An 18,828-nucleotide genomic window follows, 5' to 3' on the forward strand; every position below is an offset into this window, starting at 1 on the left:
ATATGAACCGTGAAATGTAGTTCAATCTACCTAAGAAACCACGAACCTCCTTCTCTGTTCTCGGTTCAGGCATTTCTTTTATTGCTTTTACCTTTGCAGGATCAACCTCGATTCCTTTCTCACTCACAATGAACCCCAGCAATTTACCGGACCGCACTCCGAACGTGCACTTGTTCGGATTCAACCTCAGTCTGAACTGTCTCAACCGGTCAAACAACTTGGCCAAATCTACCAAATGCCCCTCTTCTGTCTGGGACTTTGCTATCATGTCATCAACATAGCATTCAATTTCATGATGAATCATATCATGAAACAAAGTCACCATGGCCCTCTGATAAGTAGCACCGGCGTTCTTGAGACCAAATGGCATCACCTTGTAACAAAAAGTGCCCCATGGCGTAATGAACGTTGTTTTCTCCATATCATCTGGCGACATTTTAATTTGATTATAGCCAGAAAAGCCATCCATGAAGGAAAACACCGAGAATTGAGCTGTATTATCTACCAACACGTTAATGTGAGGTAATGGAAAATCATCCTTCGGACTAGCTCTATTCAGATCTCGGTAGTCCACACACATTCTTACTTTCCCATCTTTCTTCGGGACTGGCACTATGTTCGCAACCCATGGCGGATAATTAGTGACAGCAAGGAAACCAGCATCCCACTGCTTCTGCACTTCTTCCTTAATCTTCATCGCCATATCAGGTCGAGTTCTGCGCAACTTCTGCTTCACGGGAGGACAATCTGTTCTCAACGGTAGCTTGTGCACAACGATATCGGTATCCAACCCTGGCATATCTTGATAAGACCAGGCAAAGATGTCGACATATTCTTTCAACAATGCCACCATTCTGCTCTTCACACTTTCCTCCAAAGCAGCCCCGATTTTCACTTCTTTCTTAGCCTCGTCGGTACCCAGGTTCACGACCTCAATCTGTTCCTCATGCGGCTGAATCACCTTCTCCTCTTGTTTTAACAACCTGGCTAATTCCCCTGGCAGTTCACAATCTTCTTCGTCTTCTTCTTCAGCGAGATAGATTGGATTGTCGAAGTCATACAAGGGTGTAACAGGATTGTTATCAATGAGATCCGGAGAAGAATCGCATCTGCATGAATGTTGATTCATGCATTGCTTTAGAACCGGTGTGACAAAACAAAAAGAAAAATGAAAACATTGCCATTTTTATTTGTTTTTATTTTTTAAACTGCAAAAATAAATGAAAAACAGGGAACACCGCTTTTGATTGAAAATCATCCTTTTATTCATGATGCAAAAATTGCAAATTTAAACATGAGGTGGCCCTTACAATGGACCATTACGTGTCGGGCAACACGTATGGCTTTCATGCATATAAGAAAGAAACAAGAAAAATATTACTCTTCGAGGAGAGTGACCCGGATGATTTCTTCGGCCTTCCAGTTCTGGATTTCCATCCCTGGTGTGCACGGCTTTATCCATTGGTCCATGTCGCAGTCACTGTCAGTGTCTTCACCCAGCATGCAAATGTGATCCGGATCCAGCATTCCGGCGCTTGTGAAGGTAACTGACGCACGACGTCCTCTTCCTCGCCCTGAGCCTCGGCCCGGTTGATATCCAACCCCAAACCTGTCCTTCTTCTCGGGGACTTCCATCATTTTGCCCCAACCAGGAGCCTCTCCACTTTTGACCACCTCAGCAGCCTGCTTGTATGAAGCGATAGATGGTTTCTCTTCCTCCTGCTTAGCAAACAGAGCATTCTCCACCTTAACGGTTTCAAATGCCTGGCTAGGCGTCTCCCATATTTCACCATCCATCTCCACGTACTTGAACGAAGACAGGTGGCTGACAAAAATGTCCTCCTCTCCGCAGACGGTGACGACTTGACCTCCCCAAACATACTTCAGCTTCTGGTGCAAGGTCGAAGTAACTGCTCCCGCAGCATGAATCCATGGGCGACCCAACAGGCAACTGTATGCCGGCTGAATATCCATGACGTAGAAAGTCGACTTGAACACCTCAGGTCCAATCTTCACCGGCAATTCCACCTCCCCAAATACGGCCCGCTTTGACCCATCAAAAGCCCGCACAATCAAATCAGTCGGGGTCAAAATCAGCCCATCACAGTTAAGCTTCGCCAAGGCTTTCTTTGGCAACACATTTAATGAGGAGCCGGTATCAACCAGTACATGCGAAAGCACGGCTCCTTTGCACTCCATTGCAATGTGTAAAGCCCTATTGTGGTTCCTTCCATCCACGGTCAAATCCATATCAGTAAAGCCCAACCCATGGCTAGCATGCACGTTGGATACGACCGTCTCCAATTGGTTGATTGTGATCTCCTGAGGCACATAAGCTTTCTTCAATATTTTCAACAAAGCTTCCCTATGACCTTCAGAACTCAACAGCAGTGAAAGAATCGAGATCTTAGAAGGAGTCTGCTGCAAATGATCGACCAGTTTATACTCCGACTTCTTGATTATCCTGAGGAATTCTTCAGCCTCATCATCAAATTTGTTATCCGACCCCGCAGGCGCCGGTGTCATCACAGGAGTACTACCATTATCCACCACAGCTTTTCCCTTTGCCCTGGCTAAAGCCTCGGCCCTTTCTTTTTTATCTTTTTCTTCCTCCCCCCTCCTCAAAGCATCGGGAGCAAACAGCCTACCGCTGCGAGTGAAACCGCTGGGACCGGCATTATCCACCTTTAACACGGTGGTTTCACTGGCAGATTGCTCTTCAACTTTTTCTCCATTACAGTACACCTCCCCACCATAATGCCACGGTACGGCATCATCTTTGTCATAGGGAATCGGCCCAGGTACCGTGATGGTAACCGGAGCCTCTTCAGTAAGGTTTGACAAATCAACCGGATCATAGTAGATAGTTATGGTGGAGACCTCTTCCTTTTCCTCACCAGCCCTCTCAATCAAAATATCACCACCGTCCATCAGACCCTGGACACACTTCCGCAGAAACTCACAACCGTTCACCGAAATAGTGCACTCAGCACAAACATGGCCGCAGCCCGGATAAACCCCATTCCTCAACAACTGCCTCTTGACCTCAGCCAAAGGCGTCTTCAACTGACCAACGTCAAACAGCCCGACTTGACTTTCCGCAGAAATGGCATTCACTCCCCTCTGACCATGCGCGGGCATGGGATTTGCATTGACATTGGGAGATGGTGCGAAATTGATTGCTTTGGAATCCACTAAATCCTGAACCGTGTGCTTAAAAGCTTTACAGTTCTCAATGTTATGCCCAGGCGCACCTGAGTGGAATTCACACTTAGCATTCTCATCATAGCTGGCTGGCCTTTGATCAGGTCTCAAAGGCGCCAGAGTTCTAGTCTGCACTAGGCCCAAATCTTGCAGCTTCTTAAACAAGAAAGCATAGCTCACTGGAGGCCTATCAAACTGACGATCCTGTGCTCTGCCCCGGATCTGATAACCAGCCCTTTGCTGCCTCTGCTGAAAGGGTTGTTGTCTCTGTTGCTGTTGCTGCTGTTGCGGTTGTGCTGGCTGAGACTCAGCAGGAATTGTTACCGCAGCATTGTGCTGGAAGTAACGGTCCCTGCCGGGTCCGCGTTGAGTGTACACGGCGCTGGTATCACCCTCTTTTTTCCTCTGCCCGCCGTTATTACCAAACGGTTTCTTTGAACCTGAAGAAGACGCAGAAGCATTACCCTGAATTTTGCCCAACTTCAACCAACTCTCAATCCGCTCTCCAGCTACCACAATATCGGAAAAATTGGTGACAGGACAACCCACCATCCTCTCAGCAAACGGCCCCTGCAGGGTCCCCATAAACAAGTCCGACATTTCACGATCCACAAGCGGGGGTTGCACCCTTGCAGCCAGTTCTCTCCATCTTTGGGCATACTCCTTAAAGCCCTCATTGTGCTTTTGAGACATACCCTGCAGTTGGGTACGGCTCGGAGCCATATCTGCGTTGAACTGGTACTGCTTAAAGAAGGCATCTCCCAAATCCTGCCAGCTTTTGATGTCAGAAGATTTCAGCTTGGTGTACCATTCCAAGGAGCCTCCGGACAGGCTGTCCTGGAAAAAGTACATCCACAACTTCTGATCTGCCGTGTATGCAGAGATCTTGCGGACGAATGCCTGGAGATGAGTTTCTGGGCAAGAACTCCCATTGTACCTGTCAAAAGTAGGAGCTTTGAATTTCTGTGGAATAACGATTCCCTCTACAAGCCCCATGTTAGACATATTTACCACCCCCGGCGTGGCATAACTCTCCAGCACTTTTATTTTCTCAGCCAACAACTGGATTTCCTTGTTCTGAGGAGGAATGTCGTAAGGCACAAAAGGCTCATTTCGCATAGAGAACTGGTCAGCCTCTCTATCTTCCTCCTGATCGTCGTCAAAACCAAAAAACGGAGGCACAAAGTTGTCTTTCATATTCTGCCCCGGTTGGCCACCAACACCACCAGCATTATTCACCAGACCAACGGTTGTCCTCTTTCCACCGTCTCTAGACCCCTGCCCCTGGTTGGAGACTCCATCCAGGTTGACCCCACTGTTTGCTGCAGAAACCCGCTCGAGTTTCTCAACCTTGTCTGCCAGAGCCTTCTGACCAATTGCAAAGCCTTGCATTATATTGATCAGTTCGTTCATTTTCTCTTTCAGTTCAAGCATATCTGCACTGGGAAGCTCCATGAGTCTGGGAGTATTTCTTCTGGTATAATATCTGTGAGGGCGTGTTGAGCGCAAAGGTACTGTTCTTCGAGCGCGAGCAATGATTCCTGTCACAAACAAGCACGTTAGTAACAGTTACCTACAAAATAAAACACAGTTATTATGATCAATGCATGAATGCAGTGTCTATCCATACGAAGGACACTTTGTCTCTCGATCCTGGCATCATTGAGACAGATAATAATCCAGCATCAATATTCTGGTATTCAACATCTGATTTCATCGTGCAGATCGGAGATATGTGATTCAGCATGATACCCCCAACCATGTGTGTGCTTGTGTGAGTGCATACGGCAAAGCAAATAAAGCTTGAAAACCAATCACTGAATGAAAAAGAACCATCACATAACTAAAAGTGCACAATCAGTGCCATAGTCATACATCAAGTCAAATAAAGTCAAATACAATCCTCCAGAATAGGAAAAAAATACAGACAAGTGAATTCCGTCAACAAGCCTGACGGTAATCCAACACAAATGAAAGATCTAACTGGATGAGGGTCCCACAGATGGCCCTATCTCATCTTCCATCCTTGCGAACTCTGCGGCGAACCTGAGCTCTGTGTTCTCCTGCTGTAGTCTTCCAACTTCCTTCTGATGAATCTTCATCTGCCTGAAGTAGTGGTCTCTTTCAGCCATGTAGTGATCTCTCTCAGCCCTGATCTTTGCTCTCTCCGCTTCCCACTCTGCAGCGAGGACTCTGGCTCTCTCATCTCTCTGATCCTTCACTATGATTTGCCTTCTCTTCTCATCTTCAATCACCTTTGATGCTCTGAACAGCTTCTCCTTCGTGATGTCATGCTCCCGGTTGGACGATGCTAAAGCCTGGCTGATCTTCCCATAGTAGGCTGTATCCATCCCGAAGCGTTTGGCCTCCAAAGCATGTCGCTTGTCTTGATCTTCCATCTTTTCCTTGAGCTCCTGATTAACCCTCTGAACCCGAGCAACACTCATCTCCAATTCTGTCTTCTCTGCAAGCAACTGATCTCTCTCCCGCTTCATCTCTAAGAACTCATCCATGCTAACAGTAGAAGGAGTCTCCTCCACCAACGGATACCAAGGATCGACCATCGGAAATGGTAGACAAGTAAGCTCCACTCTCTTACTGAGCCAGTCATCGAACGGAGGAAAAGATCTGTTATTAGCTTTACCCCAAGAAGCCTTGCCTTTTCTCTGAATGCTGCGCCATGCCTCAGCTATCTGCTTCACCCTGGCCTGACTACCCTCAACTGGGAAGTACACAGATTCCTGAACATCACTCTTGTACGGTGGAAGCTCCATAGCAAATCCCATCTGCCTCTTAAGAATTGTCGGGTTATAATTAATGCAACCCTGGACCCCTATAAGCGGCACATTAGGAAAACCCCTGCAACTGCATATGAAATCCTGTCCAACTCCACTACTGTGAGTCCAATCCATGTCCTTAGCCCTCAAACCCATCAGTTTGGTCGCCCAATTAACATTCTGACCCAGAAGAACAAAAGCACCCTTGGATGGTAAGTAACCCGTAAACCACTTGAATAGTAACTGCGCACAGCATCGAATTAATCCCCCACGCCTCTTCTCATTCCGGTTATGAACCGAATAATAGACATCTCCGATCAATGTAGGGATAGGATTCCTTCGAATAAACAAGCGGATGGCATTAATATCCACAAAATTTTTCTGGTTAGGAAACAGAATGATCCCATAAATGCCCGCAGCAACCAAAGCACAGACAGCTTCCCAATTCCCCATCTCTGAATGCTCCTTAGCCCTAGCCTCCAAGAAACTCAGATGAAAACCAGGCAGCTTCCCCTTCTCTTTCAAATTACCCTTCACTACCTCTGGACTCAGATAGAAAGTACGGGAAATCCCACCAATGTCAGGTTCTTCCTTAGTAGCATAGAAAGGAACCTGATCCCTGATCTGGATACCCAAAATATCAGCATAATCCTCCATCATAGGCCCTAGCACATAATCTGGGAAGACAAAACACCTCAGCTCGGGATCATAGAACTGAAGAAGAGTATGAATGGCGCTCCTGTCTCTGTCCATGAGCCTGAAAACCACCTTCAGAATACCCCCATACATCTCACGAAACAACCCCACATGGTCAGGTGTAATCAATGCTATCATATCCTTCAGCACACTGATATCTGGATCAAAGAAACTGTAGGCCACATCATCCTTCAAACCGGGTCTTCTCATGTCTGGATAGAAAATCTCTCAACCAGGATCTCGATCAAAAGGGTCCCTGCATATGGGTAAACATGTGTTAGATGTAATTAATGCAAGATGTAATGATGCTGATGAATGAGTGCAATGCGTTGCCATCCTCCAAGCCATCTGATCATCTGTACTGAAGCCTGGTTTCTGAACTGATCATAACCATCTGAGGAATAAACAAACACAATTCTGACCCACGGGTTCCGAAATAAACGGAAGACAGATACATCATCATCACCACTGGTCTCTGAGCAGGCACACCATCACTATCTGAATCGGCCCAGGGAATCCGAAATAAACGGATCCCCACTGATAAAGATCTCGGCCCGGGGAATCCTGAAATAAACGGACCCCCTCTGATAAATACCACGGACAGCACTCCGGCGTCTCAGAAATAAACGGCCGTAAATCCGACTTATAAATATGTCTCCGATCCACGGAACAAAAAGTCACCATCTGAGCAATGCATCTGAAATAATCAACCCTCCCCTCACAGGTAAATTCTAAACAGGTCATCCTAAGGCGGACAATAGTCTCGACAATCGGGCAGAGATACTCAATGGGTTTGCCCTTTCGGGTGTGCCATTGTAGCTCTCCTGAGATCGTCTAAACCAAAGATCCGGGAAATGATCGGTCACCAGAGTCAACAGCTCAAAAGAGATAACCCAACCAAAGTGGAAAACCCCACTGGAAGAGCACTTCTCAGATGAACCTCGTCCGGCTTGTGGTATGTCACATCGCAACATCATGCCCAACCGACATGTGAGCGACGCGAGACCACGCTAATCCTAGGTGTATACTCGGGCCTGGGTTTTAGCCCCACTCAGAACACCCACCCCAAACAACAGAACCACCTGCAGAGGACGGCAACAACATGATAGTATGATGCATGCAAGTATTTAATGCACATATATACATGGGTTAGAATAATAAATGAAATAAATAAACAACACACAATAAGCAACCCAAACCAATCCTAAAACGCTAGGAGGGACTCGCTTAGGGACGATGGACCAGCATAGGTCTACATCGAGATGTCCCCAGCAGAGTCGCCAGCTGTCGCATCCTGCGAAAAATCAACCGGCGAGCTAAAAATAAAAACACGCACAGAGCCGCCACTAAACGTTATTTATCCCAAGATAGGGAAAGGAAACGCTCAGAGAAACCTGGAAAGACATGGTCTCGCGACCAAAGAGACAGGGTAAGGGAGTCGGTTACGCAAGGGGAAGGTATTAGCACCCCTCACGTCCGTCGTACTCGACGGGATCCACGTCCTAGAATAAAGAATAGGTTGCTAAAACATCACACACACACACGGGGAACGCAGGTGGGGTTAAGAGGAACGAGCTCGATAAGGTATCGCACCTTAGGCCTACATATCTTGTCTGGAACAAGAATCAGAGCCACTGTAGTTCGGCTTACGCACGCCAAACAACACAAAACAACACAAACAGATGGCAAACATGGAGCCCAACAACCACTGGATGGAATTACGTCGGCATCCGAACCAAAACACACTCAAAAGGGCAAACGTGGAGCCCGACAGCCAATCAATGGTCTTACGTCGGCATCCGAGCCAAACACACAATCAGATAACAAGCAAACACAAACAAACAAATAAATAAAAAGGCGCCCGGAGTGGTCTCGCACGACCACCTGCCTACATACCTCGTCTGGAACGAGGATCAGGGCGATGTAGTTCCCCTGAAAGGGACTAAATTGCTAACCAGAAACCGGGGAAAGACACACAACTAGGGAGCTGAGACTCGAGCCTAATGTTGTCATGCATCGTTAACCTAAGTTCGGTTTTCTATCCTACTTGCATAAGCCAACTAACCTAACCAGGAAAGAAGCTAGCACACAAGCATACAATCATATCATACATCAAATGAGAACAGGCATCTCAAACAAACATGTCAATCAGATATCCACATAACACGCACTATAGCCAAACAAGGGGCTCAATCAATAGGTTTGACTGCCTAAGCAAGTCGTCTGTACGGGCTGTGTTTGCTCTTAACCTTGCCATTACGAGGCTAAGGTGAAGCAGATGATGGGATGAAGTGAGGATCAGACCTCACAGCTCTTATCCCTAACCAGGGAGAGCTAACAAATGAGCATGGGTCCAGAATAGGGGAACCCTTCTATACTCGATGACTCTGACACAACAGATCTTGGGCTTATGATCTCAATGCTACAACCATGTAATGGGAGCAAGGAGAAGACTCACAGAATAGTGGGGGACAGATTGCTTGTCCCTAACTTCCACCAATTGCCTTATTTAAAGGACTTTCACCTGCTTGGGCTTAAAAATAAACAACCACAATCATTGCCTCTTAAGGAGGACTTCAGACATTTTGCCCGGCCCGGTAACAGCCGGGTCTCCAGACTACATGAAGTAAGAAGGTTATACCTCAAATGCAAGTTGCTTAAGCAAAGCAAAGCAATAGTTCACAAGGAACTGAGCAACTAAAGTACCTGGAAACAATCAAACTCAGTTAGTAATCAGACAGACAAACCATAAACAACAAGCAGTTAACCAGTCAAACTATACAGGCTATTGCACAACACAAGGCAAGCTCAAGGCTTAAGCCCAAGCTTCACAACCTACAAAACAATGCTATGTTAGTGTACAAACATCAACAACACCAATTAAAATTGATTTGGACCATTCTCCATGTGCCTTATACTTTTGATCCTGAAAAATCAAGCAAACATTAGCAACTAGACCACTAGGCCAAGCCTAGGGTCCAAAAGCAAGAAAAAACTTAAAACAGCAAGGCATTCATCAACCAATCTCAAATTAACATCAAACAAGAGCAAACATCATTGGTCTCATGTTTATATCATCCATTATGTTCAATTCATGCACAAAACAAGGCACATTGGTTCAAATGAAGCACCAAGCATACAAACAGAATTATTGCATTCAAATCCATACCAAAACACATCCAAAAATTCTCAAATTAATTACACCTAAACAGGGGATGTTCAAGGTCTACCATGTCAAATTTGAGCTCATTTGGGCAAATGGAACCATGTCAATGAAAATCAACAAAAACAGACACAATCATAGGCTCCAAATCACAACATCAATACATGCTTCCACTTCAAAAATTCATATCTCAATGAAAACAAAAAAGAAATGGATGAGACCAAAACAGGGATGTCACACAATGTGTCTAGAACATTCATACCAAATTTCATGATCATACAATACCATATGAGCATTTCACATTGATTCTACTAACCTATGTCACACAAGCTTGCACAAATGACCACCAGGAATGAAAAATCATGATCAAATTGAAAATGCAATGTAAAATTCCAAAAAAATTCATACAACATCTCAACATGCCAACCAATCATCATGCAAAATTTCAATCAATTCCAACAAGTATAGGTCACTCAAAAAAATCCAGCAAGTTGACATAATGAGGTGTGACACAAATTGTCACACCTAAGTTCCAGAATTTGCTGCTCACTGACCAGGTATCAAAAATTCATGAAATTTATATGGAAATGAGCATCAATGAGTCAACAATCATCACAAAAATTTTCAAGAATTTATTCTACATTATGAGCATTTCATGGATCAATTGGCAAAATGTATCAAAATGTACATGTGTGAAGAAAAGCCTATGCCAAATGAAAAATACACCAAGCACAACTTTGACCAATAGGTCAAAAAAATTCTACACTCAACAAGGAAACCATAGAAAAAATCTCCATATTTTTAGGAATTTTCTACTATTTTTTATGAATTTTTTAATGTCATATGCATTTTTTGTGAATTAAATTAATTAATTAAAACTTGACAATGGCAGTATTGTAAATACATTATGGCGCTGGCGGTAAACATCAGATTCGAATTTTCAAATGGAATTCTGGATCAAACTCACCTCTCTCATCGTCTTCAACACACATATTTCCAGAAAATGCAAAAAAATGAAGAACACGCAAACTCAATGGAAATGAACATGGCTATATCCGTTGGAAAGGTCTCAACTCCTACAATCCAAATATCAACTTCATTTGCCCTAATTGTTCCTCTATCACACGAATCGAGCAACCTAGGGTTTATGTTCATACTTTCAAACTTAGATTTCTCATGCCACAGTACATCATTCTCAAAACCAAACGCATATCCATGATCTACATAACAAGGCCTTTCAAACGCATATAATTATTAAGCGAATGGTGATGATCGATTTTTCGAGTTACCTGGAGATGGCAGTGCAATTCACGAGGCTTTTGTGCTCAATTCAGCAAAACAGCAACAGTAGAGGGATATAGAAGGTGATTGGCGCGCTCGAATTCACCTGCCTTGGCTCCTAATGCTCACAACTCGAATCCACCATTGTTGACATGATATTGAACAGTCCCGATTTGGTGATCTTTGGATGATGAAACATGAAAACAGCTGGAGTAGAGGTTGTTGTGAGTTCAAATTGAAAAGAAATTCGAAGTTTGGTTGAGAATTGAGGAAGATTGAAGGATTTGAGGGTTTGGTGTTCTTGATGCAAATTGAGAGAATGAGAGGTTTTCAGATCTGAATTCTTGGTGATTGTGATTCTGTTATGATTAGGAAGTGATTTGGTTTATATACATTGCACTAATCCATCACTAATCATGTTAATTAGCAATTTGGAAATGTTAAGTGAAATTGGTTATTTTGCAAATAAGGGCAAAAATGTAATTTCCATGTACAGCTCATTGCCAGCTGTTTTGACAGCTCATGCAAACTCCAAATGTCATATGTGAACCATAGAAACTTGTCCCATGCTCATTGGTGTTGTATTTCTCAAATTCACATATGTGTGGTAATTTGTCCAATTTTCACCATTTCATTTTCCAAACCAAATCTCAAACCATATGCTTTGGCCACAAAGTGCTGATTCAAACAAGCTTAAAATGCCATTCCTGAGGTGTTGGAAAAAGTCCCATTCAAAAATTCCAATTATTTTGAGAGTTGGACAATTTTGCCCCTGGTCCAATTCAGCTGTCCAGTTGAAAAGTGACTTCTTGCCTTGGCCATTTTTGAACAAATCCAATGATGCACCCTCAAAGTACATGTCAAATGGAGTTTGTGCATATAAAGAACTTGCAATTTGGACAAAGTATGTGGAAATTATGGCCTCCTGATTACAGGTCATTTTTGAATTTCACTGAGCCCTAATTTTCAAACCATACATTAGATTTTCAAGTTCTTGGACTTTTTGGAAAGGTGAGAACAAGATCTACAACTTTCATGTTGAACAAATTTTCATTTGAAGCTTCCTTGGACACGTGGCTTTGAGGTCCAAAACTTTCCATTTTTGGAAACTTCAATTACAAGTCACTTTCTATTTTTGGCAGTTTTTGTCCTGACTTGATTTTCTTCATTCTTAAGCTTTGAGATGTCAAATATCACTTGTTCCAACATGAATGAAGTGTATCCTGTTCATTTCCACCTCCAAATCCATCAGATCATGTACAGTTGACCACAGTTGACTTTTCCACTGATAGATGAATCTGGCAATGCATAGATCAAATTGAACCCCAATCTTCAACTGAAATGGCTCAAGGGTGAAACCCTAGCCTCAATAATCACAATATAATCACAAAATGATCCTCATAACCATCATGAACCCCATCTCCTGATCCAGCCCTGATTGGCCCAATACAACTGATTAGGGTTGACCAGTGGTCAAAACCCTAATCTCAAAGAATGAGCTTCAATCACTTGATTCTTCTGATGACACCCAATCATGATGATGATGATGTATCAATTCAATCAATATGAAGACCAACACCCTTGAGAATCATGAAACCCTAATTCACAGCCCAATCCTCAGATGGCCCATGATCAGTCAATGAAACCCTAGGCTTGCACCCTCTGACTTCCTCATCCTCTGATCAAGACTTGAGAGGATAGCTTGCACAATGTAACCACATGATATGCACTATGCAATGCCTAATGACCTAAAATGAAATGCAAATATGATAATGCTAGTCCCAAGAGAGGAGGGCAAATTTTGAGGTGTTACACTATTAAAATCATTTATGATAAACTCTTGAAGAGGCATTTCATGCTCATCAAGAGGTTTATCAGACATTTCCTTTACTAGAACAATATGATCCTTCTCTAGAGCTTCATTTTTACTTCGAATAAAATTTAATTCTTCTTTCAAGGGATCATAATGCTTTTAAAAATATTTTCATGTGTTTCGCTTTCTCTTGACATCTTCCCATGAGGTCTTGAATGAAAGTAATTAAATCAAAACAAGATAGTTTAGAAAATACCTTATCCTCTTCCCCAGACTCTAAACAAGAATCTGAGTTAGATTATGCTTCAGAAGATGTAAGAGCCATCAAGATAAGATTAGCTTGCTCTTCATCCTTTTCATAATCTTATTCATTGTCAAGTTCATCCCATGTTTCCATGAGACTTTTCTTGAATTTTTTTTAATCTATCTTTCTTAAAGTTTCCCTTCTTTGACTTATCCTTTTGTAGTTCGAGACATTTGTAATGAAGTGACCAGGCTTCTTGCAGTTGAAGCATCCTTTTTTATCATCATTCTTTTCTCTATAGCCAAATCCTATGAGGCCGCTACTTCTACCAGATTATCTCTTGTTCTTCTTGGCCAGATATTGAAACCTTTTGATGATAAAGGTCATTTCTTCATCATCTGAGTCATCTTTAGAACCTTCAACATGATAAGCTTCTTCAGACTCTCATACTTGAGGAGCCTTGGCAGCTTTAGCAACATATTTCAAAGCCAAATGCTTTGACTTTCTAACAGGTTCATCTCCATTGAGCTCCATCTAATGGATCTGAAGATTACTAATAAGACTTTTAAGACTTAATGTTTTTAAGTCTTTAGCTTCTTGAATAGCTATCACTTTAGGCCTGTATCTGACAGGAAGACTTCTAAGAATTTTCTTGACATGATCAGATATAGTGTAGCTTTTGTTCAGAACATGAAGTCCAGGCACAAGAATTTGAAACCTAAAAAACATGATTTCAATGTCTTCATTCTCCTTCATTTTGAACAACTCATATTGTTACACCAGAAGGTTAGCCTTAGCTTTCTTAACTTGTTGATTCCCTTCATAAGTGGAATATAGAGTTCAAAATGGTATTAGTTATAGATTTATAAATGATTTTAATGTACTCAAAATGAGGTAGAGCATCAACCAAGATGCCTTTAACCCTATGATGTTTTCCATAGATCTTTTTATAAGCTGATGTGAGAGTTTTTCTACCAGACACCATTCTAACTCCATTGACTGGAGTATGAATGCCATTTTCTAGAACATCCCATGACTCATCATCAAGATCTATGATATGAGTATACATCTTGCTCTTCCACCATTCAAACTCAGTAGAGTATCCACTGATAGTTGGAGGTCTAGCTGTATAATTTTTATTTTTTGACTTGCTATAATCATTATTTATAGCAGCATGTTGATTAGGAGTCCAACTACCATATTCAAAACTTCAGACATGATTCAATATGTTTTTCTCAGGATCTTTTCTGCACCACTGTTAAGTGTTAAGCACAGACCATTCTTTGATGCCAACTGAAGGTGAGAAAAACACAAGAAGGTGGTTGAATTGTGTTGACTTTTTCTTTCTTTTAGTAACTCTTGAGTCAGATTCTAAATACAAGGTTATAGAATTTGATTCAGTCAGAGGTATGTAGTGGATATGAAATGCAAGAAAGAAGAATAACACACAGAGTTATCCTGGTTCCTCTCACAACTTTAGAGTTGTCCAACCCCATTGTACTTACAAGATATTTTCACTATAATCACACAAGATTACAATTTTCTCAAGCACACAAGCAAAAGACTTTCTTTGCTCAAACACTAAAGTAAGAGACTTTTATGCTCAAGCACACAATCAAGATACTTCCTTTGCTCAAACACTAAAGTAAGAAACTTTTATGCTTAAGCACACAAGCAATACACTTCCTTTGCTCAGGCACATAAGCAAGAGACTTAAAATGCTCAAACACTTAGTAAGAGACTTCTATCAATCTACCTAGTAGATAAATGGGGAAAATACAATTGATATAAAATCAGAGGTGTATAACGAATACAACACAAATAGACTCTTTAAGACTTAGGGATTTCTAAGATATACAAGGATAAGAAATCATAAGTTCAGCTTGTGTTTTTGCTTTGACATAGTAACTTCTTCTTAGTTTCAAAAAATGATTTTTTTTCTCCAAGTATTTAGCTCCTTAAATAGAATGAAAAAAGATATGTTAGGATGCAACACAATAGAGTCCTTTGATAAACTTCAAAATAGACGTTGGGATGTTTCACCAAATAGTCAAGGTAGGTGAAGGCTGGTTTGAAAATTCTTTGCTAAAAAACGAATTAGTAGTTGTATCCTAGCAGAATCTATGAAGAAAATAGAGCTTATGTATTTACGTGACAAAGTAGACCCAAAGGTTGATAGGGACCCATCAGAGTCACCTTGATCCTTGCGCTTTGACTGGCTCAGGTTCTGATCATCAGAAGTAGACTTCTTCAAAGTCTGGTCTTTAGAGGTTGACTCATTCAAACTCTGACCTTCATACGTTGACCTCTTCAAAAGCTTACTTCTTCAGAGTCTGGTCTTCAGCTTATGATCCATCAAATGTTAGTCTTTAAGCTTCTCATTAAATGTTCATAGTCGGAACCAATACTTGGATTATCAATGAAATTTTAGTCTGTGGTCCTGCACACTTGAAGAAACATTAGTATACCCAATTTTTCTTTAAATAATTTGTTATCATCAAAACCTAATGGATATGGGACAAAATAATTTTGTTCCAACATTGTTATTACATTAGAGTTGAACATGGGGTGTCAAAAACTTTGTTGGTGCATTGATTGTGACTAAAGGGTCTAAAAATATATGGTTTGTAAGTTTTAGATAGTTCAAATATTATTAGTCATGCATCATTAGCTAGTAAAGACTTTCATGACAAAAGCAAGCTATATAATTTGAGATTATGACATGATAGTAAAAGAAGAAATGATAATGGTGATATGCGGTAAATGTGTCATGTTTTTAGCTTGTTTTTCTTTTGATTTCATGCGTGTTTTCATCATTCTAGTCCGTCTTTACGCGTTTTTATCCCATTTCTATGTTTTCAAATAATAAGAGATCAATGGAGCGATCAGGACGAAAAAGACTGAAGATCACACAAAAAGGAGTACTTCCCATACAAATTCCCGATACCAATACAGTTTAGCCGTGTCCCATGACACGGGTCATGTTGGCCCCTTTAAAACCCTTCCATACAAGCAACCAGAGGATGACACGACCAGTGTAACACCCTATTTTTAGTCAATTATTTTATTTTACTTTAATTATAAATTTTGTGTATTTATTTGATTTAATTTGTGTGGGCGATTAAACAAATGTGGGTGAAAGGAAGGGTGAGTGACCTGATAGTAGGGTGTGGCGGGTAATTAGAGATTGATAGAATAACTTAGAATTTATTTTATTAATTAAAATAATGATTCAGTTATATCATTTAAATAAAGTAAACAATTTAAAGAGAAAATAGGTGAGTAGAGGAATTAAGGGCAATATTGGACTTATGATGAGTAACTAAGGGCAAGGTAGGCATTATGGAAAAATATTAAGATTAAGATGGGGATAGTCTAATGAGGGAACTAGGTTTTTAGAGAATTGTGAGAGAATAGAGTTTATAATACATATTTTGGGAGAAAAGAGGCAACAAGAGCAATTGAAAAGGGCAAAGCTTAAAGAGGAAAAATCACCATTGTTGAAGAGTTTAGAGTGCTTCCTAGAAATCCAAGGTAAGGATGGAAATTCGATTCAATAATAGGGGTATGATGAAGGATAAAGTGGAGGGACCCTTAACCTATTATATGGTTTGTTCTTCCTCTGAGTTATGATGAATGTTGATGGAAACTTAATGATAATTATGTTTTATATGCCATGATGTGAATTGCAATTTTGTGTGTTGACATGTTGTTGTTGTGTTCTTGAAATCAATGAAGTTCATAATTGTATTTGTTAAATTGTTTGATTTGATGATAGATTGATGAGTATGAGATGAGTTATAGTGGTAAATTGTCCTAATGTGTTAGCAAATCGTAAATAAGCTATTTTGGTGTTAGGGATTTGTTACCTTAGAGTTGTCAGAGTTACTACTTGAGTAACTCTGATATGTTTTAGAGTTGTGTTGGTATGCCTTGGTGTTAAGGGTTATTACCTTGTTGATGATATGACACAAGTAATAATAGTAGTAAGTTACTCTATTGATGAATTTTGAGAGTTATGAGGATTTTGTGAAATTATATGTTGGTTGATAGGTTTAGAGTGAAATAACAGTAGGTAATTGACCTATAATAATAATAGATTTTTGAAATAAGTTATTTTTACATGTTAGGGGATGTTTAGGATAGATCTAAGTTGAAAACAAAATAAGTTTAAGAGTGAAATTTATGTAAGGAAATCGTAAGATATTATTGATCGACTTGTTCCAGGCATATCTTGAGCTCCATAAATCCGTTTGAGGCCTCGTCAGTTGTGTTAGAAAGATAGCGTGATAATCTTTATGTAAAAATGGATAAATTATATCTAGGAGTGATACAAAAGTAGCGGGTTTCTGGTTTCTATACCATAAACGTTGGCAATTTTGGTCATGCATTTGTTAACTTGTTTTAGTGTAACTAGAGTCTCGTGAGTCCATTTGAGATGTGTCATACCCCAAAATTTGCCCATTGGCATTACCAAACATTTTCCAAGACCCTATGACTTGTTCTGCAAGGCACTGGTATCAAATGGACAAGAGCCCACTCACAATAGGCCCAATCCACAGGCGGCCCAAAACAGCTAGCTCGCTAGGCGAGCAGCTCCTTCGCCTAGCGAACATTTCATCATGCAACTCGCCCAGCGAAGTGTTGGATCCAGAAAGAGGCCCAGACCTAATTTGCTCGCTAGGCGAGCAATTCCCTCGCCTAGCGAAGCTGGCAGAAATCTGAAATTTTGGACCTCATTTTAAGCCCATTAGGTCACCACTACCACTACTATAAGTACCAGCTCTTCAACAACGAAAACCGGACACGAAAACGGAGAAACAACACGGAAAAGCAGAGGAAGACGGACGGAAACCCTAGCACGGGAACCTTGACGGCCACGTACCCGTACCGGAGTTACCGCCGCCCAAATCAATCCGACACCAACCGGGATCTGTCAATTCAGCATTATCACTAGATTGCAAACAGGTTTGTGTATCATTACCGTTTTATGTTTCCATTTCCTAATCTCTAAATGCATAATACATCATGATATATTGAATTTTTGGATATGGGATCATACTTTGCATGCGAGCTCGAATGTGCCTGAACATCACGAATATTGGACCATATTATTTCTGTAATTGAATGTGATAAGATATGTAACATGCTGGAGTCATACTGTTCTGAAATTCTAAACCCGTGGTCGCTCGCTAGCTCATCGCTAGGCGAGCCTGCAGCGAGCCTTCGCTGAGCCTTCGCTAGGCGAGGCAGAAGCGAACGGGACAGTGGCTGCTTTGTCCCTTTGCTGTTCCATTTTATGTGTATTTCATTATTGTTGCATCATTTGGCCTGAACTCTAACTGTTATGTGTATTTTATGGCATTTTATGGTATTAATCAAATCATATTTTATCCTTATGCTCTAACCCGTGCGTTGAATGATGTAAAAGCTTCCATATCCCCAATGAAGTGGCCGGCTAGGTACCCTTACGTGCGAGAGACTCTCGTGGAGATGGATTCCAAATTACTTCACTTTAATGTGAAGATTCATATTGATTACTAATTAATTTTAATGTGTCGATGTTTAATGTATTGATTGATTTTAATGTGTTGGTTTTAATTGGTTTTAATGTGGAAATTCACCATAATTACCTAATGAACTTAAAACA

This window comes from Lathyrus oleraceus, chromosome 3 (assembly GCF_024323335.1).
Source record: "Lathyrus oleraceus cultivar Zhongwan6 chromosome 3, CAAS_Psat_ZW6_1.0, whole genome shotgun sequence".
Taxonomy (NCBI): Eukaryota; Viridiplantae; Streptophyta; class Magnoliopsida; order Fabales; family Fabaceae; genus Lathyrus; species Lathyrus oleraceus.